The sequence below is a fragment of the Phoxinus phoxinus genome, assembly GCF_949152265.1.
Source record: "Phoxinus phoxinus genome assembly, chromosome: 4".
In the NCBI taxonomy this organism is placed as follows: domain Eukaryota; kingdom Metazoa; phylum Chordata; class Actinopteri; order Cypriniformes; family Leuciscidae; genus Phoxinus; species Phoxinus phoxinus.
This window is the reverse complement of record NC_136879.1, coordinates 6,954,812-6,981,285: the sequence shown is the minus strand read 5'-3', so window position 1 is coordinate 6,981,285 and position 26,474 is coordinate 6,954,812.

The window sequence follows — 26,474 nt, the reverse complement described above, 5'->3', positions numbered from 1 at the left end:
TGATAATATTTTAATATTTAATGTTTCTCACATTGTCCGACAGCAACATTAAAACTAGCGTATATTAAGTGTACAATGTTTTATAATAATAATTTGTTCTATTTAGTGACCATTTCATTCATTTAACATATTTAATATTGGGGGTATCCAACCTATTTCACATAGCTTATTTAAAAAAAAATTCTCTAAGTAACGCAATACTGTAGTTACTTTCTCTGGTAATTAGTTACTTTTGTAATGATATAACTCAGTTACTAACTCAGTTACTTTTTGTGAGAAGTAACTAGTAACTATAACTAATTACTTTTTTTAAGTAACTTACCCAACACTGATCACAAGTGCAACAACTTAAAAGATTTGAACGACACGTTTAATTAATCTATCTGTAAATATCTTGATATTGATTAAACTTGCTCATTTTATGGTCTTTTTAAATAAACGGCTGCCCATTTATTTTGTGAATACATTTAGGGTTGATTTAAGTTCTTATATTTAACCCTACTTATGTGACCCACCGTTATATCCTTTACGATATTATTTATTTTTATTATGAAATCCCCAAATTGTCATCTCTTGAATATGTTGTTAATTTCTTTACTTTATATCCAAACATTTTCATCCACAAGCAAAAGTGGCTTACTGCTGTTTTCCTCTTTTCCTTGTTGAATTTAACTCTCGTTTCATCCCTCAGACCTATAAATAACAAAAAATGCATTTTTTAAATGTAGGCTATTATAATGAGTTATTTAAGAAAATATATATTAAGATATTCAACTTTGTTCCTATAAAATCTCATATTATGTATGCAAACCCATGATTATATATACACATCATAACATCAGTAACTCAACAGCCCTAGAATGGTTTTCCTCAGCGTTTGTAATGTCTGCACAAAGGAGACGTTGGCCATGAAGATTCGCCTTTGGAGAAAACTGTTGATTTTATACGTATCATTAATATTAAAAATCAATATTAGGCTACCCCAGAATGAATTGCATTGCTATCCCACCCCAAAACATACAATAATAACAACGACAAATACTGACCAATACTTTTTTACTGATTATTATATTTTTCAATAAAACAAACAAAATGTAATATATGTCATATGACATAGCTATGCATGAATACACTCTAGATGTGTATATAGTGAACATATCTACATTTTCATTCAAACAATTCATTAAAGCATTAATTCATTAAATAATGATATTTTATTTACTGACAACAATGATAAATATTAATAAATGAGTAAATTAATGAATGAAAGTCACCATCACACAATAAACAAATGCATATACCAGACATCCCAACCTGCAAAAAGTAATTTCAGGGAGGTATCCCGAAGCCTCCTCGCCAAGAACCCAACAAAAAATTCTTCATCTGGACAGTGAATTTCAGGGTTGCTCACATCTATCTCCTGCAATTTCAGTTCTCTCAATACCTTTGGCACAATAAATCTGCTTGCTATGTCTTTCAGGAGTTCTTCTACACTGTCATTTAACTTGAAAAGAACTGGTGTCTTGTTTTGAAAAATCAAATTAAATTTATCAAAGCACTGTGTGACATTGTGGAGAAAACAAGTGTAAAGTTTCATAGTGGGGTCTGTCAGCCTCTTCTGAATGTCACAGGACTTCTGATTCTCACTATGTGATTCAAAATAAGAACTAAAGGCTGGCCATTGGTTGAGCAGATTGTCCAAACCTTTTCCCAAAGAAAGCCAACGTGTTGGACAGTGCTTTTGTACTCTCTGCTGGGCTACATTGCAAAAGTCCTGAAATTCCTTAAGGTCTTCTCTTCTTTTTGAACTTTTCTCAAAGTAGTAGTAGATATCAATTAGCAATTCCTCAGGTGACATTGAGAGCTCTTTAGCAGCAGTTTTGGCACATATGTTAACCAAGTGACTTGGACAGCCAACACTATACATAAGGTGCCTGTGCTTTCACTCTTGATAAGACAGAGTTGTTTTTACCAATCATGACATTGCAGTTGTCACTGCTGAATCCTACACAATTAGACCATTCAAGGCCTTTGTCATGCATGGATGATGCAATGCAGTTGAATATGTTGGCAGCTTTGGCATCATTGCACACTGGCATGTCTACAAATCCAACTGTCACCTTATCCTGTGCTTCACTGTAGTACCTGACTAAAATAGCACTCCTTCTCACACATGATGTTATTGCTTTCATCTACCATAATACTGTATGGCCTTTTTTCTGTCCGGATTAACCTGTACAAATCCTCTGAACACTCAGGTTCCAGTGCCAGGTTCATCATAGCTGCCGTCTTAGTGGAAGAGCAGGCATAATTTTTTGCAATCTCAGAGTCAGGAAACATTTTCCTAAATAACTTTCCTGTGTGCCTACACACATGGAATGAGAGGTTATGTTCCACAATAAAAGATGTGAAATACATCTCAGCTGTAGTCACCTTCTCAATGAGACTTTGCCTATCTGAATGGAAGAACTGAGATATATTGGAGCAGCCTTCCCTGCGCTTAGCCTCCCTAACATGTTGTGGTCCCTAAAAGATATAAAAGCATAATATATTATTTTTATAAGCTATAGGCCTATGCAATTATTTTTAAACATGTAGATTACTTTTACTATTTATATAAGCTGCTTATACTATTTATGGAAACTGCTTTTATTTATTGTCTATTGCAACTTTAAACAGGTCTAAGGAGTTTGTTGTTTTCATGTAGCCTTGGCAACGAGCCGGCCTGAATAATATGCACATAAAATGAACTCACCTCAACATGCCTTTTGCAATCATTTAACCCACCATGGGCAATGCTTAAGTCGCTGTTACAAATAGTGCAGCGTGCAAGACTGTCATTTTGTTTGACACTTATAAGACAGGGGTACACTTTCGTGTAGTCTGCCGTAAAATGTGTCTTATACTTTTTCTTTTTGGGCCACTCTCCCTCTGTCATAGCGCTCCTGTGTCTAACTGATTCATTTGGTTCGGAAGAAGAGATAAAAAGCCCGCCCACACTGACAATTGGTTGATTTGCTGAAACAGTCCAATCAGGATGCTCTCTGTCTTACATGCGCTTGATGAGGCACACACACGCTCTCCCTCTCTGCCCTGTGCGCGCTACACGGTTTGGAACATCTCTGTCTCGCATGCGCGCTCTTGCTCGCTCGCGAGTCGCTCTAGATTCCGGGAGATTTTAACTCACTTGCGGGCATCAGGGAGCCGCTATCAATATGCGGGAGACTCCCGGAACTTCCGGGAGACTTGGGATGTCTGATATACAAGTCAACACATGAAACAAAGCTTTATTCAAACTACAATCATGTATGTAGACTACAGGCGCTGAACCACATCTACTGCCATCTCAACACAGCGGTTCCCATTCTGCGGCTTTATTCTGATGAACCAGCGGACCGGCAGAGGTGAGCCGTGCCGGAGGTTGTTGCGTGATGTGTTGTGCTTCACAATCTGAGGCAATAAGGGCCGGTGGAGTGATGGAGGGACTCATAAGGGCCGGTGGAGTGATGGAGGGACTCATAAGGGCCGGTGGAGTGATGGAGGGTCTCATCCATGGCACCATCTCCAGGATTCAGCTCTAAACCAGGAAGTACACAAGGGGCATGACCAAGGCTGCGTTCCAAACTGCATACTCAATGAGTAGGTACTTAATTTCAATAAGTACTTACTTAACGAGCGCTAAAAGAGAAGGTACTTTATAGCCAAATTTCGTTAAGTATGAATGCGAACCGGACATCTGCCATGTTGACGTTATCATGTGACCTACGACGCGTTATCAAAAGTGCAACCACTTAAAAGATTTGAACGACACGTTTAATTAATCTATCTGTAAATCTCCTGGGGAGCAGGTTAGAACAATGCTTGAGGGCAACGCAAGAAACTGGTTATTCACCACACAACTCATTTTAGAACAGCATAATGAAACTCTGATTGATGAAGATCTACAGAATGTTCGCACACAGAACAACCATCATGAGTGGCCAAGGGCATTTGAGATAGCTACTGGCTGGGCTGGTAGAAGAATCAATTGAGCAGGCGGAAGCTCTGATCATGGCGGAAACGGCAAGCACTTCTGCTACACTCTATTGAACCCCCTCTAACTCAGGAGGTAGAGAACACACGAGAGGTAGAGTTCCAGCCCATACAGGCACCAGAGCCCCCTCTCATTCAAACGACAGAGATCTTTCCTCTAGAACAAAGAGCAGCTAAAAAAAAACGAAAAGAGAAGTACTGCTCCCTGTGGAAGAGCCCACACAGGGGCTCGACAGATAAGTTTCGCCGACCCCCGGCGGTTTGAGGAGCCTGTGGTGGCCGTTTTGGCTCCTGTTAGCGAGAATGACTCATATCCTTGTCCCTTTCAAAAGGCAGGGTCGACTCATTCCATTGACCTTTTTTTCTGACCAACAACTTGATCCCTCTGCACTCTTAACTAAATTTTTAATGGTAACAGCACAGCAGATCGGGGAGTCGGAACACCGGGAAACGTCACCTGAATTGCCTAGAATCGCGCCCATTTTCACTAGCATGCACAGGGCACAACCACTCACAACACCAAGTGCGACGACTAGCCTTGACGCCATTAGGCCTACCCAACTGACACATTAACACGAGACGCAAACTAATAGACTGGCAACCGAAAAATTCATCATAATCGTTGATTCGAACTTAGCCAGATTCCCGGCGTCTAACTGCTCCGATCTGCAGGTGGAAAGTTACCCAGGGGCAAAGATTCACCATGCAGGTACTCTGATAGAGAAGGCCATACTCGAGACTGTTCCTGAAAGAATGATTGTTGAGTTCGGCCTTAACAATAGACAACAGAGTGGCATGTCAGCCACTACCGAGTTGCAGAGGGCTTTACAGCATTATAAAGAAGAGAATGCCTGGGACAGAGATCCTCTTTCCGCTGATTAATTTCTCAAAGACTCTCCCTCAGGGGGAGCAGGGTATACTAGAACACTTAAACACTCACATAAAGAATCACTTGAGTTCTATTTCTTTACTTCCGTCAGCCCTTTTTCTTGTTGAGACGGATGGGGTCCACTGGAGACCAGTGACAGCGAAGGCTATACTTGATCTCTAGATGGCAGCGTTAAACTGCCATCCAGTACAAGCCCAATAGGTGGCTCCAATAAACTTATAATAAACCTTTCGCGGTCACAGGCCCTCAGCAAAGAACAAAATGCGGCACTGACGAAAGGACTTTCTTTTATCCCGACCCCGCACGGTTTTAAGATGGAAAGAATTGAATTACTAAAAGACCTCCAAGCATATCATCGAAGAGTGAAATTAGAGACTTTTTTCGAAGGAAAAAATATGTCGAAAAAGAAACTCCCCTTTACTCATGCCTCTGACTGATCACCTGTGTTATCCAGTCTTCCGAAAGAAAATTAAAATATCATTAGAGCTGATTTATATGCATACAAACACATCAATTGGGGCATTAAAGAGAACAGAAACTTATCAAAGGGAGCAGTGGCGTGCACAGACCTCCTCAGGGGCAGGGGCGGAGGGACCAAAAAGGGCACTAAAAAAAATGTATTACTTCAAATAACAATCAAATGTATTTTTTACAGAATTTAAATGCAATTATGTATTAAATAAATCACCTGTATTTAAAGCAGTACCCGTCTGTCTGTTGTGGATTTAAATATATGAATAACTTCCTCACGATTAATTGGAATATCTCGCTCGATGGAGAGCAGCAGTAGGTCAGAGAGCCTCTCTTCATTACAAAGACTTCGAAGACTGGATTTCACAAGCTTTAACTTTGAAAATGTCCGTTCAACTGTAGATGTGGAGACAGGTAATGTTGCATATATTTTAAGGAGTTGAGAAAGAGAGGTGAAAACAGACTCAATCTCAGTGTCTTTTAGGCACTTAAGCATTTCCTGCACATTGCTTTTGGGGAAGGAGTAGGATGCATGAAACACTTTAAGTTCTGTGAAGGTCTTTTCTTCCTCAATCCCATATAACTTGCTAACTGTTCTGACAAGTTTAACATCACCAGGTTCCACTCCTTTTGACCATTTGGATGCTACTGTCAGACTGTGTAAGCCTTTGAGGATAATGCCAGTCGAACTATTATCCTTTTCTTTGAATCGTCTGACCATCTCTTGAGTAATGGTATCCAAAAAGGTGTAGTATACCCTTGTTCGGTAGAACTCCTCCAAACTATCAGGGTGATGGTCTTCCCCTGTTGACTTGGAACTGTACTTATACCTTGCAGGTATTTTTCTGGGTCTCGTCTCACCAGGTATTTTGTCAGCAAACTCAATTCCAGCAACCTCAGCACTCTCCTTTGCGTTTTCAAAAACTATTTTGAATTCACTTTCTGACCTCAGTTCCTGAAGCCTTTTAGCACTCCTTCCACCACTGTGTATGACACTGCCAAATCCATATCTTTACGCTGAAGAGCAGCTGATGCAACAGCAGTCTCCTGAAACACTGGGATGGCCACCTCCAAACAAAGCATAAACTCAATATGTATGCTGGGAAACAACATTAGAGCATCACCTGCAGCTGGATCTGGTGGATTGCTGTCTGACATTTTTTTCCAACAGCTGCATAACTGCAGAAAGGACTTTCTGCAGTGCTTTTAAGGCATTTTCTCAACAGGCCCAGCGTATGTCAGTCAGCCGTTTTAATTCCCAGGTTTTCTCTCCAGTATATAACAATTTTTGCATTTCTATGAATGCAGCATGGCGCTTGCTAGAAGAAGACAGGAAAGTGTAGAGCCTCTCTACCAAAATACGTGAGAAAATATTATATGTCACAACTATAAAGTATTTACAGTTGATGAACTCACAGTAAAATCCTCCACAGCTCCGGATAGCTGAAAATGATTGTAGATGAGGACCGCCTCACAGTAATAGCGATAAAGTGTCCTATCAGCATTGCTGATTTGACGGCCCACCTGGAGGTCCTCTCTGATCCTTTCCACATCATTCTTTGCCCGGTACACAATTGAAGGACGAACATAAGAAGACCCAATAGACTGTCTGTATGGATTAAACGGGACAAACAGACAGAATACTTAAGACACCACCCTTAAGATTATGTGATTAATAACAGTGTTATTAAAACTTTTATTGTGAGATGAAAATAAGTTGCACTGAAATCAATGCCTGCAAACTATAATACACTTACGTTTCAGAATGAGATGGGCTCATGTCACCTGAGGGAGATTTTGGCGATGACAAAGGAGCTTCTCCGCCGGGGTTCATGTCAGGCTGGTTCCTGACCAAAAACCCACGACGAATAAGTTCCTTTGTCAATGTCACCTGATAACCCCTATCAGGAAACATTGCACAAATATCCCCAAAATCCCAGATCCTTCCGGTACGGATCCACTCCTTAGCAGAAGCCTCTGCTCTCTGGGCCTCTGCTGCCCTTTCAGCATCTGTGCTGTTCTTCAAGCAGACAGTGGCCAGGTGAACTGCAATGTCCTGCTGCGGCTCGTGGCACTGCAAGCAGTGAATCAGAATGCTTTCCAATAATCTGGAAAACAAACACACATGATACAATACATACAAATTAAACAATCGTCTGAAAGAACGATACACAAATTAAATAAATTAAATAGAAAATTGTGAAAAAGTCCATTTATTCAAATAATTCAAACATATTAATATATTAATATTAATAAACATATTAATGTCAAAGTTGTAATTACACTATTCAGAACAAATAGGGCTACTATAATATGTGAGCGAGATTATTAATAGGCAGAACACCCTAAACCAAATTATAATGAATAAAGGCTTGAAGAATATAACTTTATGATATTTCTGATTAAATGTTTTACAATAAAATTACATTTAATAACCCTGTAAGCCATAATAATAAAATTATAACAAATAAAGTCTTGAAGAATATAACTCTATGATATTTCAGATTAAATGTTTTTCAATGAAATCAAATATTTTGCAAGTATTCCTTGTACATGTATTATGTACCATGTATCATGTATTATGGCTTACATGTAATAACCCTGTAAGCCATAATAGTAAAATTATAACAAATAAATGCCTATAATTATCTCACTTTGCATGTAATGAGTGTTTATAATATATTACTTTGAACATTTTAAGTTGATTTGCAGGTAAAAATGTAGCTTAGCACAATACTAGAACTTCTCAAGTTTCACAGATGAATAGATGTATTGATGGATAGATTAATAGACAGATAAATAGATAGACTATACTTAGCAGATCGAAAATCTGTAAAATATAATCACTTACATGTCCATTTTAAATCTTTTCAGTCCTGAAGAGATAAGTGTTAGGGTCAACAAGAGTTCGCTGGTGATTGACAGGTCGATTTACATAATAAAAGTACAGATTTTTAAATGTTTAATAAAAAACATAATAAAACATAAAAACTAAAAATAAAAACTGTTACGCTAGGTTTCTTTACTTCACTGGCATTTCAATTGCAAATACAAATTTATGAGATTTCATATTTATTTTTATTCAATAAAAATATTTTTTTTTACACTGTTATTACATTTAATACCCCTGTAAGCCATAATAATAAAATTATAACAAATAAAGTCTTGAAGAATATAACTTTATGATATTTCAGATTAAATGTTTTTCAATGAAATCAAATATTTTGCAAGTATTCCTACATGTAATAACCCTGTAAGCCATAATAGTAAAATTATAACAAATAAATGCCTTTAAATATCTCACTTTGCATGTAATGAGTGTATATAAAATATTACTTTGAACATTTTAAGTTGATTTGCAGGTAAAAATGTAGCTTAGCACAATACTAGAACTTCTCAAGTTTCACAGATGAATAGATGTATTGATGGATAGATTAATAGACAGATAAATAGATAGACTACACTTAGCAGATCTAAAATCTGTAAAATATAATCATTTATTTTTATTCAATAAAAATCAAATATTTTAACACTGTTATTACATTTAATAACCCTGTAAGCCATAATAATAAAATTATAACAAATAAAGTCTTGAAGAATATAACTTTATGATATTTCAGATTAAATGTTTTACAATAAAATCAAATATTTTAACACTGTTGTTACATTTAATAACCCTGAAAGACTGATAATACAATTATTTAAAACAAGGTTTAACACGCTATAAACATACATATCCAGAAAAAACACAACAATTATTATTTTTCTTTTATTGTTTTTATTTAATAATCACTCACACTCACTCCCAGTTGATCATTCCTGTCACTATATACCAATTTTATTGGTCTGACAGCTTCCTGGGCGGAGCTATATGTAAACTTCCGGTTAGAATTATAATCCCAAAACAAACACAAGTCCCACCCATGTCCCACCCCAAAAAAACACAAGTCCCACCCCCAAAAAAAACACAAGTCCCACCCAAAAAAAACACAAGTCCAACCCCCAAAAAAAACACAAGTCCCACCCCAAAACAAACACAAGTCCCACCCCAAAAAAACAAGTCCCACCCCAAAACAAACACAAGTCCCACCCTAAAACAAACACAAGTCCCACCCCAAAAAAAAACACAAGTACACAAATAAACCTAACCATAAGTGAGTTACAACCCTCCCCATTTATCCGGGCTTGGGACCGGCACTGACATTACACTGCTTTGTGTAATGTCAGAGGCTGGGTTACTGCTGTTTTTTTTTTGTTTTTTTTTACACAAATACAACCCAAACGCACCTAACCCTAACTTATATACAATAAATACAACACACAACAAACCTAACACTGACTTACACTGAAAACCCTAAAAAAAAACAGCCTAACCCACCACCAACCTATAACCTAACTACACAACTACAAATTAATACTAATTAATAACCCTAATACTATACACTAATCCTATTATAATTACTAACCCATAACTAACACTAAACTTCTAGAAAGAACCCACCCCTAACGCATTTCTTTAATCACAGCGTTGCGTTTCAGGCTGAACGCCTTAAAAGTACGCACAGCAACGCTCAGTGATTGGCACTGAGCCATGTACTGTGAATATGCCTCTTTATTTGTCACTTCAGAATTCACATTGACTAATGCCAGTTCCATGCTGGACCAGCGGAGGGAGCAGTTAGCAGGGAGACAGCGTGGATCAAGCTTTCGGACATTCTCCACCTCAGTGTAACTATCAACCTCAGCACACTCCTCTTCCACAGGCTCTGACATGATTTTCTCTGCCACACACTTCTTTGGTTGTTCACATGCAGCTGTGATGCGCAGCTTGACCGGTATGCTTTCATGTATCCCCCACAGCTTCATACCGTAGACACGTGGCAGCAAAAACCGGGACAGGACCTGCAACGTCCTTAGTCGTGTCTGGGTCACAGGAAGATCCTCAAGCAGGGCTCTCAGTTTGTCAAAACTAATAAAGTCCCCATTCTGAATTAGGCCAATAGAGCTGATGAACGTCATCACCAAAATGAGCTCCTGGTCCTTCAGAGCTTTCGGCAGCCTGAGCAGGACCTCCTTGACCCACGGCATGCCATGCACCATGTACTTCTCTGTGTTCCTGATGAAGCTAAGACCCCTCTTCTCCATCTCCAAACACACATCTCCCACCATACTAACTGCACGTGCCTCCACAGATGGTTCTTCCCTAATATCGTGGATCTCCCAAAAGTCCTTGAAGTTCCAGTTCACCTTCTTATTGTTGCTCACACTAAAGAACTTCAAGGTTGGGAAGAACCGTAGCTCGAGTCCACGCAAACCAGACATTAAACAGGACTTAACATCATGGCCTGCTTGTGCAACCATATCCTTTGCCCTGCCAAATGTGTGGGGATACACAAAAGATGCCTCGCCTTCCAGGGTCTCACAAAGACCCTGGATGGACATGAAGCCCTTAAGTGTCCCCGGGCAGCTGCTTTTCTGAAGGGCCGCGACTGGGATACGATCATTGCGATCAAATAAATCACACAGCAGAAGCATCACCAGCTCTGCCCCAACCACACTCATGCCAGCATGGACAGCTTCAGATAATCTAAACAGCCGTTCAATTCTCTTCTGCTGTGTCTCGTTTGCAGTCCAATGACGTAGCGGAGGTGGAGCAAGTCCAGCACTAGCACTGCTGCTTGGGTTGCAAAAGCTGCAAATCCCCGCTGGCATGTTCTGCTTTTACTATGGTCGGAGCTAGTGCCCAGACTGACGCTATACTGGTAATCCCATGGGGAGAATGGGTGGCCAAAGAACAGCTCCTCTAGACCCAGCTCACACTGAAAGGCAGCCCATGTCTGCTCATACCCTCCCTTTCCAGTATTATTCTCAAAAAGACACCTCAGCTTAGCCACCATGTGATTGGCAACATCCCTGACAACGCAAATGGCCCCAGCATCAGCAACAACATCACTGAATGGAACAAGCAAAGGCTTCTTCAGAAGCAGACTACCCAACACATCCTCATTAAAAGTGGACTCACTGTCCATGGCATGCACAATCTCTCCCTCAAACAGAGCAACCTGCTCAATTCGAGCCCTGACTGTAGGCCCAAACTTCAGACACATATCTGACATGTAAGTCAGATATGTGTCTGCCCTACTACACATATTTTTTAGGTGCCTTGGGTGACACGCTCCACAGGTGACCAAGCACCCACTAACTGGATGCACATTCACTTTAGGGAGTCTGTTGTGGGGTGTATTGGCATATAATTGGACGAAGGTTAGTGTGTACCCAAGGTCCCTCTCTCTAAACACCTCCCGAAGTGCCCTGGAGATGTCAATAGGCCTGTGGTCCACATTGGAAGAGAAGTTCACTGCTTCGTTGATGGACAGAACTGAAAAAAGACTCCCTCTGTTCCCCACCAACTCCTGGACACCATACCTTGACCACATTAAATTTATCCTTGGGTCTTTAGCATGCACATTGCACGCTGTGTGTAAAGACACACACACACAACCAAGTCAATATTGACAAATCCACTCAAATCAACAATGTCATTGTTTTTCTGGCCAAACATGGTCAGTGTTATCATTGAATCAATGTTTAGCCCTTCAGTCACCTTATTGATGCTCTTTTGCAAGAGCATAAACAAAAACCTTTGGTCGCCATCAAGGACATTGAAGTGTGACAGGTCATGGAAATTGGCCTTCAGCACTGATGGCCGATCCATATCTCTGGGTGCCATTGCACGCAGCGCACACTTAAAGTCAACTAAAACTGCATTTAGGATTTCAGCAGTTTTACACCTTGCAGTATATTTGTCAATGAACATGTCATCTATTGTCCCATTGTTGCTTGGGACAATAGAAATGTTCATAAAATACCCCCCTTCTACGTGTCCAAGCGTCCAACCACTGCAATTGTGCAGTGCATGCACATGTTTCTGTGTTAGAGTACTCAGTTTCACATGTTTCCTTAGAATGTCAAAATGATCTTTCATCATGTGTGCATGGAACTCGGGAAGGAACACATAGTGAACCCGTCCCACCACCCCACGCAACTCCTTCAGCTGAACAACCACCCCATCAATGTCATAGCTGAACCACACACTCTCACAGTCAGCATTGCTGCAGTGAATGGGGATTTTTACCTCCTCACCATATAAAAAATCCTCCATTCCTGGAAAACGTGACAAAGCAGACAAAATACTGTCTGTGTTCACTTTTCCAGTTTCAAAAAGCTCTAACATTTCACTATTCACTCTGATTTTCAAATTTTTAACACAATAAATCCACCCAACGTCTCTCTTCAGTCTCCATACACCCAACTAGGAGCTGCAGTCTGTGACCCTCTTAACCCAGACGATGTTTGTAAACAAAGAAAAAAAACAACTGCCATTCCCACACTCTTCAAACTCAGTTCAGTTTAACCAAAAAATATGCATTTTTTAATAGGTTTTAATGATCATACAAATAATATTAATGCTCCAAAAAATCATAATTACACATAGAATAATAAATATCATGTAAAAATAACTTGGAAATGTATAATTACTGCATAATTACAACTTTGAATCTAAAAATGATCTCTAAAAATCACAGAACATACCAATCCAGATTTTAACTACTGATCTAGGAGTGAGGTAACAGTAGTCATGTGAATCAAGCAGAATTTGCCGAAAATTCGATTGTTATGCATAGTAATTACTGCATAATTACAACTTTTAATCTAAAAATGCTCTCTAAAAATCAGAAAAAATACCAATTCAGATTTTAACTACTGATCTAGGAGTGAGGTAACAGTAGTCATGTGAATCAAGCAGAATTTGCCGAAAATTCGATTGTTATGCATAGTAATTACTGCATAATTACAACTTTTAATCTAAAAATGATCTCTAAAAATCAGAAAAAATACCAAATCAGATTTTAACTACTGATCTAGGAGTGAGGTAACAGTAGTCATGTGACTCAAGCAGAATTTGCCGAAAATTCGATTGATTTTGATGTATAACAGCCAATTTCCTACATAATTAGTATGAAGAAACCCTATGCCATGATCCCACACCCTAACATCATAATTACATGTACCTGGTGTCATCTTAAAGCTCTCATCCGGACCTTACTATTAACCACTCCCATGCTTCAATACGACCTTCTATTTAGGAGATATGGCAACTTCCGGTTAAATTTGGAGTGTCAATATCTCATGAACCAAACATACCACAGATGGTACTAGACTCATTTGAAAGGTGTGAATAAACCCTTTCGAAAGATACCTAGTTTATGTTGCTGACAGCTTCCTGGGCGGAGCTATATGGCCACTTAATGTTTAAATTGGAGTGTCCATATCTCTTGACTCCTACATCACATAGACATAAGAGAAGACTCGTTGGAAAGGTCTGAGAAAACCCTTTCGAATGATACCTGGTTTATGTCGCTGACTGCTTCCTGGGCGGAGCTATGGCACAAAATATATTCATGTATCAAAAATGTATCTCGGCCTGGGAAGGTCGCAGCGACACAAACAATGTGTCATTGGAAAGCACTCACCGAGACCTTTCCAATTACCCCAATCACGAGTCGTTACAACATTCCTAGACCGATATAATTTTTGGATACACAAACATATTTGGTCCCATAGCTCCGCCCCCAAAGCTCAAAATGACACGGGTCTGGTGTCATCTTAAAGCCCTCATCCGCACCTTCTTTTTAAGCCCTCCACTGCTTAAATGCGCCCTTCTATTTAGGAGATATGGCCACTTCCGGTTTAAATTTGGAGAGTCAATATCTAATGAACCAAACATACCACCGAGATGGTAGTAGACTCATTGGAAAGGTGGGGAAAAGACCTTTCGAATGGTATCTGGTTTATGTCGCTGACAACTTCCTGGGCGGAGCTATATGTACACTTCCGGTTAAAAATTGGAGTGTCGATACCTCACTAACCTTACATACCCCAGACATGGGAGTAGACTCTTTGGAAAGGTGAAAACAAACCCTTTCGAATAGTATCTAGTTTATGTCGCTGACAACTTCCTAGGCGGAGCTATATGTACACTTCCGGTTGAGGTCACAGTGTCACCTTAGCAACCACCCAGAACACCCAAGCAACCTCATATAACCACCTTAACAACCACTTATAAACAGCTTACCAACCACCCACTACACAATACCGACTACTCGGAACACCCTAGCAACCACCCACAACACCTTAGCAACAGCATTGTAACACCTTAAGAACCGCTTATAAACAACTTAGCAACCACCCAGGACACCCTAACAACCTAACAGACCACCCTAGCAACCACCCGAAACACCCTACCAACCACCCACAACACCTTAGCAACAGCATTGTAACACCTTAGGAACCACTTATAAACAACTTAGCAACCACCCAGGACACCCTAGCAAACCAAATAAATGTCTTTAAATATCTCACTTTGCATGTAATGAGTGTAATATATTACTTTGAACATTTTAGGTTGATTTGCAGGTAAAAATGTAGCTTAGCACAATACTAGAACTTCTCAAGTTTCACAGATGAATAGATGCATTGATGGATAGATTAATAGACAGATACATAGATAGACTACACTTAGCAGATCGAAAATCTGTAAAATATAATCATTTATTTTTATTCAATAAAAGTCTAATATTTTAACACTGTTATTACATTTAATAACCCTGTAAGCCATAATAATAAAATTATAACAAATAAAGTCTTGAAGAATATAACTTTATGATATTTCAGATTAAATGTTTTACAATAAAATCAAATATTTTTGCCCACATTGCCCAATGGCCAGTCCGTCACTGGTAAGAGGTATATACAGATGGTACTCAACCAGAATGCCTATTACCGCCGCGACAGGCACCGCGGCAAAACTACCGCGGTAAAAATAATCCAGTCGCATTTCAAAGTCATTCGCGAAATGACCGCCAGGTGGCGCAGAGGGACATTGTACAAAACAGCAGCTATTGCCGTATTTTGAAATGTAAGCGGGGTTAATGTCAATTAACAGATGAAATAGGCTACTATAGAACATTGTTTAGGACAGAAAAATATAATCATAATTTAAAAATAGAGACGAGAACAATATAGCCTTTATTTCATATTGTAGCCTAGACGTCGGTGGGCGACATAAGCCTATTGCCCGTTGGGAGCAGCGTGATAAAATAATAATAATAACAAAAATAACGAACAAAAATAAATTAGGTGCAAAGAAGCTGATTATTTGTTCACTATTGAGGAATGAGACGGATGATGAGCGCTTCTCTGGAACAGATTGGGTAAACCGGGCATTTTTTAATGAGTAAATTCATGGCCGAGTGGCAGAACTTACGTATCGGTCATTTGGATGACACGGGTTCGAATCCCGTACAAACAAAGATTATTGTACATTTTATATTAGCCTATTAATGCATGTCATAGCCTATTATTAATGCAGACAATCAAACAAACAACATTTTTTTATACAGGATAGCCTTTTTTTTTTTTGGTTCTATAAAGAGTTTGTAAAACATGGTTTTAAGCAAGGTGCGATTTGCCAGGGGGGACGGGGATTTCCTTCTGGTCTAAACATCCCTGCTTCTGCTGAATTATTTTAATCCCCCTCCCTCCACAGTAACCAATGCTATAAATTAATTCACCAATAGACCATTTAAAATATATAATGTAAAGATATGCAACAGGCACGTTTAAACGACAAACAATAAAATCAGAACCAGTTTCAGTTCATGGTTCCAGTGGCCTTAATGCATGCACGGCTTTCAAAATGTCACAAAGCGTTTTGAGATTATTTTGAATGAAATATTGAAGTTTATAATTAAGTATTTTGGCACACCACGCCGAGTGGCGCTATCCATTGTTCTAAAGTCGCGTTTTATTCTGGCATGTTGAACTAGTGTTCGGCAGACGCGGCTGCGCGTTCATTTGGATTTATTTTTCTCATAACAGACAGCTAAAATAACTTAGGCTATAATAATAGGCTACTCCGTAGTTTTTCAGTCATACAGATCAGAGTAGAGTAGCCTACATCGTTCAAAACTGTAAACTTTTATTCATATTCAAACTTTTATTCAAAAGTAGCCTATCTGTCGTCTCTGTCTCCGGGAACTGCGCGTCACAAAAATGAACCGAAAGCCACTTTCCTCCGCTCAGTCACGATAAGAAATCGGCTATGTCTAAAGCCTTTACATGTCTAAATATTTAATAAATGTTATCTGATTAGGTAATCGTATGAAACCGAGAGGTGCAGAGGATCTACTCAAGCTGTGAGCGCTTCCCAATGATGAACGGACAAGGGTGAAAATCTCACTATAATTAAATGTAGTCTAGGCTAAATCGAAATGTCGAAATATTGCGATATTGTTTCATTTAAGTTCATAATTATTATATAAGTGTTATTTAGTTTAGCAGCAGCAAGCACTGTGGTTCGAGATTTATATATAAAATAATAATAATAGCTAATTTACAAATCGCGCACCCTTGTTGTAAGGATCCAAAGATCCCCGTGGAATTTAACATTGAGTTGAACATTGTATTCATGACAACAAATGAACATGCGTTTGAACAAATGAACATGCGTTTGTATTTAGGTTTGCTTGGAAAAAGCTGGCCCAAACCGAGGTAGTTTATTTCTTCAATTATTGAAATAATTAAATGTTTAGTAATAAACTTATATGACAGAAATATTCGTCTACTAGCCTACATGTAGCCTAAATAATTTAATTATTTCATTATCAACACTTTACTAGCCTAATGCTATGTCTAGAATGAAGTGTGAATTGCGACTTCTCTTTGTTTTAAGTCGGTCTCATACTCAGATCGCCTGTGGGGGGTTGGGGGTTCAGGAGGTGTTAATGTTCTGTCTTTCATATGCAGAGTGAGTCTGATGACCAGGCAAAGGCAAAATACTTTTAAAGATAAATCTCTCGATGTGTCCAAATGTAGGCCCTTAAATTATAAATATTGTAGTTTTATGTATTGTATTTAAAGAGGTCTCACACACACTTTCAGTTGAAGTGTTCAATCCATTTGTTTCAACTGGTTTTGTATAATTTTAACACGTTTGAGTAGTGTGTTTGTCAACAATCTGGCATTATCTAAACATGAACTATCGACGAAACGCGTTCTTGCCAACTAAACAAATGCGAGTGAGCAGCAGATACAGAGCGCTTATTCGCGATCCACCTCGTTTTATTGTACGGTGAATTCAACCAGGCATTCTGTTTGAAGCAAGACTCAATCATTTGTTACAGTTTTTTTTTCGTGATTTGTATGGATGACACACAGCGACATCAGTAGCCTATTATCAGCTGTATAATGGGGGTACCTGACATCTTGTTTAATGTCGAGAGAGACCCCGGCGCGTGCAGTGCAGGGAGACTAAATAAACTAAAATAAAAGAGATCCAGCGCGAGAGAAGCAAAGAAAATCTTAATTTATGTTGCTTTGAACTATTTTCGTTTTGTAGACTAGCCTACTGTTTTAATTGTTTATTTAGCTGCAATTTCTTTGGCAATACAGATTTAAAATGTCGCAAGAATAAGATTCTGTTTCTTACTTATTAAACTCTAACTCGATGCAACCCTGTTTTAAATAAATAAACTGCCCCCGACACTTTATTTAAACCTTGAAATGTCTTTAAAAATTTCTTCCTTTGCTATGGCGGGTATCAATTGTCAGTCATCTCAATTTCGTGGATGATTCACAAAACAATAATTTAGCAGATTAAAGATAGCTTCGTCATTTTCATTTTCTGACGCGATCGGCTGATAATCTTCCTTCATCAGTTTTGTCGTCTGTGCAGCGGCTCTGGAAAGTAGCAAATGTATGTTGTAATGTGCCATTGATAATTAAACAAAACGCTTGACTTCAATAAACAGTTACCTATCTAAGCATCAAGAATGGTAAAACATTTAACGCTGTCAGCCAAAGCTAGAGAGATTCGATCTCGCATCGCTTGAAGCTCCGTGAAGCTCGTGCTGTTGCGTTGTCCACTGCGCTATCGTCGGTCCGCTGATAAGACGTTGCTCTTGCAAAGCCTCATTGATGTAGCCTAATATTTTTCTATTGCAATGTTTTGTGTTGAAATGTTTTCATTATTTATTAAATGTATTAGGCCTACATTTAATTTCAGTCTTGTGATTATATGAATTCATTTAACTACATGTTTAACTTGAATTGATCTGTTTTAACACATTTCAATCACTCTCAATAAACCGCGGCCCGGCGGCAGATTACGCAATAGAGAGAATAAACTGACACTTTTCAAAGTCTGAGATTGTAGCGCCTCTTAGCGTCAAAGGCAGCAAATACACCCCCGCAATTTTACCGGCGGTAAAAGTCTCATTCTGGTTGAGTACCATCTGTATACACTCAGCAGTCTCACCTCATGCCATTGACAGTTTTTGCAGCATCCCCCCACCACCCCTTCTCCACGCTTCTAGTCCTAAGCACTTACATACGGGGGGAAGTACTCTGGGTTTGGGCCGAACTCCGAGCTCGGAGCCCTCCCTCCGGACAGCACGCCAAATACGCATTAAACTTTACCCCTTCAAATTATATGTAAGTGTGAACTCGTGAACTGGTGTTACGTTCATCATGGCCTCTAAATGCAAGTCCTTGCTTTGCCAAATATACTGTGATGTCTATCAACCGAAACAGTATTTCTCTGTTTTTCTGTCTTTCCTTTTCACTTTGTAACTCACATTCTACAGCCTGAGCTTTAAAAGCTTCAACTAAAGGTCCCTTTCTATAGTTGGCCCACATCACCATACTGATCATATGGGCTTCAGTGGCTGCATGCTCATGAATCTTTTCAACAGCCTTCCTCCAGTTAACAACTCCAGCTGTTCTCCATGCTGTTCTGGCTTTAAACTTTTCTTCTGTCAAGAAGAGACGACAACTAAAGCGGTACATGGCATCTTTTGCCACAGAGTACTTTAGCCAGTTGTTACCAGCATACCACTGGCTCTGAAAAGACCGTCCTTGAGGATTTTCTGGAAAGTCAGATACTGGTTGACATGGTCCAAGAGAGCAGCAGAACTGTATATCGTTGCTGTCAACTTTAATTTGGTGATGATCAACATGAGCTGGGTCTGTTGGAAACTGTAAAGCCATCAAGGATGGGTAAACTTCTGCTTGCTTTTGAACTCAGAACCTGGTATTCAGTATCTGCTTCTGCAGCGCCTTCCTCTGTTATCTCTCCTCCTTCCTCCTCACTTGGTCTAATGTCTCCTTGCATTTCCTGACTCATCTCACTTTCTTCCTCATTGGGTCTAACCTCTCCTTCATCTTTCTCTCTTGTCTCATCTGCTTTCCCTTGAATCTCTTCAATACTCTCCTTATCTGAACTGCAACTCTCTATATATAAAAAAAGTATATTTTACAGCAGGGGTGGGCAAACTTTTTGGCTCAAGGGCCACACTGGGTTTTAAAATTTGACAGAGGGCCGGCCCAGCAGCAAACACATTTACATTGTGGGAACGTCTGCGCGACATTCAACAACTGAGAGACGACGTTTTGACAATAAATTTTTTATGCTATAGACAGGGGCGATTCTATAGGATTTTAATTTTAGGGGGGCTCAGCCCCCAATGAGGGTATGATTTTTTTTTAAAGTAACACTTTAGTTCAGGCCGGGTCTAATGCTCACTATTAACTAGTTTCATTAACAGGCATATGGCAAGGTTTTATAATCACTGTCCTGAATGTGAGGTGGGCTAGTTAGGAAAATTTTGATTTCCACATATCTACATATGTGCATTTTAAGATGTTTTGAAGGCCAAAAAAATTGGATAACAACAGCTTTAAAATCATGTCGGTGGGCAGCTGATTATTTTTCTCTCCTCATCAGCATCACACTCTTTTTCTCTTGCCCTGGCTCTTCCCCTCCTAAAGCTGAGCTTTGACTAATATTTTTTTTGTCTGTCAGTGAAGAAAGTAAACATATGGGTCAACTGATTGATTTTTAGCCTATGAATCATTTTCATTTAATTTCATCATTTTCTACCCGTTCATTTACTGAAAGCGACTAGGAAAGCTAGGTATATAACTTTATTAAATTAATTCACAATATAGGCTACACATTAATTATTGATCGTATATGCCTAATAGGGCTTTATAATCAAATGGGTCCTAAATTTGAGGTTGTTGGGGGTTAAAAATGTTTTATTTCTCTGATATGTGCATTTCAAGACGTTTGAAGGCCAAAAAAAGTATAAGAAATAGCTTTAAAACCATGTTAGCGGGCAGTAGATTATTTGTCAATGCCTGCTCTCTCCTCATTTCCATCACTCTTTCTTTTTCCCTCAGTCTCCTCGTCTTGCCCTGTCTCTTCCCCTCCTAAAGCTGAGCTTTTTTTATTTACTGAAGGCTACAAATTGTATTAAATTAATTCTCAATATGTACTCATTCATTATTAATCTTGTGCCTAACGTGATGAAAACGGCTTTGTTAATGTGTCTTTTTTCCCCTCATAATGACAGTAAACTAATTATTAGGCTACATTACATGAGTCACGTTACATAGGCCTATTTTCAGTTCAAAATGGTGAAAATAGACAAAAGTTTATTAGTTTGCCTGATTATTTTTGTGATTCGTTTAAAGTTCGGCATTTTACACTTAAAACTCACCGAGTGGGGTGCTCACGTTACCACAGAAACCGAAAATTCTCAGGCCAGCAGCATGTGTCCAAATTTCAATCTTAACCGTTCTATTTCATTAGAAACGATCTGAAAACAGGGCTTTACGTGTACAGAACTTGTCCTTTAACATTTATGACCTAAAAAACTGTCAAATATGAAATGTTTAGTTTAGCTACTAACATCAATATCTCGCACTTGACCGTAAGCGCGTCGAGTCGCTCTGCTCAAATTCGCGCTCTGTCTGAAGCTTCTCTGAACATAAAGCCCGCCTACTTTGATTTGATTGGTCATCTCAAATATTCTGACATTGACGAGTAGTGACAGACCAATGAGGCTCATATGAACACACACACACACTGTCCTCTGTTTCTGACGTGCTCTGCGCCGCTGCGGATTGAAGATGAAGAACGCGCTGAATCTGATTATAACAAGACTGAAGCGAGTTCACTTGAATTTGTGTAGCCTACACTTAATCACAAATATATATATATATATAACGCAAAATATTGCAGGAAAAAGGCAAAATGAATGCGATCTTTAAGACAATTTTTTTAATAGAGAATGGGCAACTACGTCACGACGCAAAGCATTCTGGGTAGCGGCGGCCATCTTTTAGGTCACGGCTGTTGTAACTCTAGGCCATTGCACACTGAGTCCGAAATGTTCGTATGCGTTTTTTCGTATTCGTGATTCGGTGGCTCTGAATTGTCAAAGCACCATCTAAACACCATTTAAACTGCTTGTTACGGATGCGAAAAACGCAGAAAATCGAACCCGTTTCGATGTTTTTTATGACGGACGAAAGTTTCGGAGGCAGTGTGCAAGCGTGATTGAATGGTTCTTTGACAATTCAGAGCCACCGAATCATGAATGCGAAAAAACGCATACGAACATTTGGCACAATAAATAACAACAATAAATAATAGTGAGCAGGCAGCTGGTGGCGGTAATTCTTTGTTTGCCAAACGAGGTTGTGTAGAGAAGAAGAAAAAGGTAAACAAACACACATGGACCGTGCGAAGATAAAGCTCAAGGTTATCTACCAAGCGCTACTTGGACAAAATAAAGGCAATTAACGGGCTCGATCCGTACGAACACAAAGAGTGGTTGACTGACCTGAACAAACTACCGCAAACAACATTTCCTGACGTGTTTTCTTACCTTGTTTGTGGTGTGTGAGCGCATACACATTTGAGCAGTTCCGAAATTATAAATCTCTATAATTACTAATTTACTTACCATATTTACCTCAGCATTGCACTAAGTTCAAGTTGTTATTTATTGTACTTGTTATATTTACACTACATTGTTACTGTGCAGGTCCTGTTATAATTACTCATTTACTTACCATATTTACCTCAGCATTGCACTAAGTTCATGTTATGTGACAAATAAAAAGATTTAGAATTGACAGTTTTCCATCATTTATTCCATCATTTATAATAATAATACATTTTATTCGTGATACATTTTGTAATACATTTTATTTAAAGACACCTTACAGATCAAAAAAGTTAAAATACATTTCAAGGAGGCAATGCAATAAAAAAATAAAAAAACAAGACAATGTAAAGAATAAAAAAGAGAAAAAAAAGAAGCAGTTAAACATGAAGCCATTTGAAGGTAAAGTTAGGTTATTAACACATAGTATGTAACATGCAGTTCATAAGGTTTATGGCATGTTTTATGATTACTTGCCTATTAGATACTTGAGGGTGTGCCTGTGTTTGTAGTGAGAAAATGTCTGTGCTCTAGCTTTCAGATTTGATGGTCTCTCAATGTAAATTTCAAAGCAGTCTACAATAACTGAAACACGATTGCCAAAAGCCTCAACAAACTGATGTGGCATGCTACCTTGCAAGCAATGTCGCTCAGGCCAGTGCACCAAAGGGCTAAGGTGTGTAAACATTGTAGCTATAGTGTCTCTGAACGTGGTGGAAACAGTCTTACGGTCTATGCAGAAGATGTGAGCAATGTGCTGGATTGGCAGATTCAGCCTCAGGCACAATAGAGTTAAGACGAGCATCTGAAAAGGCGAAAGTTTTCGGACAGTCTGTGGCAGGCAAGGAAGAAGCTGCTGCAGCGCGCCCATCAAAACATGGAAGCCCAGTGTAGTTCACATCATCATCTTTAAAGAAATGCTCATCCATCTTCTTTTGGGAGAGCTCTTCCTTCAGTATCCTGTTCTCCTCCAGCAAGTGGTTAATTTCAGCACGCCTGTGGCTACACAAACTGCATTCCTGCTGTTCTCTGTTATCCTCCAGTGCAGCTTCATCCACTTATAAACTCTGTGCAGCTTCATCTGGAGGTGCAGCTTCATCCACCTGTGACCTCTGTACAGCTTGCTGTCTCTTCGTCCTCCGGTTAAAACGCTGTGTGTGTGTGTTGTTTTGACTTCTGTGTGGCCAAGGTGTAATGACGGTACCCAGTCGGGATGACACTCCAGCATTTCTGGTTTGCCTGATAAAACAAAACAGGATTTATTAGTCTGTGCTTGCAGTTGTCTGGATACCTGCTCATCCAAATAACTTCACACTCAAGTGTAAAATTGATCGGATGAACGGTTACAGATACATAATGTAACAGTTACATACGTTATAGAGATTCCTTCCTTTATAGCTTAATTTTATAGCTATGCAGCCAGCTAACTTAGTTTTGCGAAGTTAGTACTCTTTCGTAATTGAAGTTAATGTTACGGTTGTTGTGTTGTTACTAGTTTTAACTAACGTTACTGTTAGCTAAATTTGCACAACTAACGTTAAGTTAGCTGGCTGCATATTAACTATAAAATTAAACTCAACTAAGCTAAACTAGTTACAGCCTACCTTGTACGGTTGTTTGGGTTGCAACTAGTTTAACTAGCTAACTTTGCACAACCGAGTGCTGGCTGCATAACGTTAGCTACAACATTTTGAAACAAAAGTTTTTATGGGCAGCTAGCGGTAACCACATAACAGTTAAAGGTGTTGTAATGATAACTTACCTGTGTGAAAATGCCGTGAACACACGAACATGTGTCGGGAAATGTTGCTGAAGGTGATGTTTGTCCGTCTTACAGTAACGTTAGCTCTGCGACTTGATTTCCATTGTTTTTTTTCCACGCCGATCGTGAGAACGATTATGACAGTGTAATGCAATATGTGTTCACCATTCTGTCGTTTTTCTGAACTGAATTAGCCTAACTTACTTCTAAAATATACCAATATACTACCGCAAATACTATTATTACCGCCACTCTACGTTTCTCCCATAACCTCCGTGACCTAAAGTCCCACAATGCCTTGCGCTACTGTGATCCGCCGACGTCACGATCCCGCGCTCTATACTCGACGGGCCGGATTAAACAGCCTAACGGGCCGTATGTGGCCCGCGGGCCGTAGTTTGCCCACCCCTGTTTTACAGGGATAGTTCGCCCCAAAATGAAGATTTTTTCTTTTGTGGAGAATAAAATTAGATTATATAATTATTGTGCTTGTGCCCATATGAACAGGAATGGGGACTCCATTTTGTTCCCCACTGGCTTTTTTTAATATATGGATAAAACCATTAAAAAAAAATATTCCACAGAAGAAAGTCAGACAGGTTTGGAACTGCATATGGGTAAGTAAATTAAATTAGAAAATTATTCCTTTAATAAACACTTGTTATTGTCCTCAAGTGTAAACAATTTTTACGATTGTAATACAAATTTAATTTAACAGTACCTGCATTTTTATTCTCTCTTTTCAGCCAAATTGTGAGAGGGATGCTTCCTTTGGCTGCATCAGAGAGTTCCTTGATTTATTTATTTTTTATTCTTTCTTTCCTTGGCATTCTAAGAAAATATGTTGATACAATTAGAATGCATAACACAATGCATAACACATCAAATGAAAATATGGAAATTATGATAATATTACTAAATATTATTTACTTCACCAACAAAACAGTGAGAATCAAGAAGGTAATTATGGAAAATTCATTTTTAGTTTTGTCGATGTTGTACATTTAATTTATTTATTATGTATGAAATCAGTAACACTTTACAATAAGGTTTCATTAGTTAAATGAGTTAACGTATAACATTATATAACATTAACTAATAATAAACTGCACTTCTACAGCATTTATTCATCTTAGTTCATATTAATTTCAGCATTTACTAAAACATTAAAATAAAAAGTTGTATTTGTTATCATTAGTTTATGCACTGACTGTGAAATAACATTAATAAACCATGAACAGTTGTATTATCAACTAAGATGAACAAATACAGTAACAAATGTGTTGCTCATGGTTAGTTTATACATGAATAATTAACAAATGAACCTTATTGTAAAGTGTTACTATGAAATCAAAGATATAAATTACTTACAATTTAGAGTTGGACATGAACTTAAGATTTCATTTAACTAGATGTATTTCCCCAAGCTAATAACACTTGCTATGGCCTTGGATAAAAACAAATGACATTGTCAGACTCAAAATGCGTCTGAAATCGAGTTATACTTTTAGATTGTTAAGTATAACTCGCATGCTGCCGAAACTTTTAGATTAGCATGGTAGGATAAATGTACATTTTCTGTATTAGCTTAAACGTTACCCGCTGCTTGTGTAGTTGAAGACTCGCGTGAACTGCTGGGGAGGGCGTACCAGAATCGTTAAATGCGTATGAGGCGCAGCAAAGGAAACTCCGCCTACCAAGTCTCCTTTTTCTATATTTTTGTGCAAATTTTGCATTCACTATATTTTGTTCACTATATTTTTATTTTGTTTCACAATATTTGCACTATATTTAAATTTTAATAACTTTTTTATATTTTTTCTTGCACATTTTGCATTTTTAAGATATCTATACTTATATATGTTAAAAAACCCTGTTCTTTGTGATTCCATTTTTTAAACTTTAGCTGGTGTGTTATGTTGCTGTTAGAGCATAAATAATACCTGTAAAATTATAAAGCTCAAAGTTCAATGCCAAGCGAGATATTTGATTGAACAGAAGTCCCCTTTCAAAGCCTACAGCGAACGGCCGGTTCGGACTACATCCTCTACTTCCTGCTTTAATGACATCACTAGAACAGTTTTTTGACTAACTTCCGCACACAGGAATACACAAAAAAGGGGCGTGGTCTTGTTGCTCTCCTACAGAGAAGAGGAAGAGTTGCGTTTGTAGAGTATGTTTATCGCCATGTCGTCGAGACGCCGTTATTTTCATCCCAGAGTCAAATCACCTTACAATAACACTGAGCGCATGCATCTCCACAATGGTAAGAGGCGTGACCTTTCCGGGCAACGTGCGCTAAGCTGCTGTCGAATCACAACACAGGGTTCCTTGTGCTTTGTGCCAGCGGTTCATTGGCACAATCAGAACTCGTTACGTATTTCTGAAGGAGGGACTTCATAGAACAAGGAAGTAATCAGCCCGTTTTTAGGAAAGTGAAAACAACGGTATACAGATAAGTAAA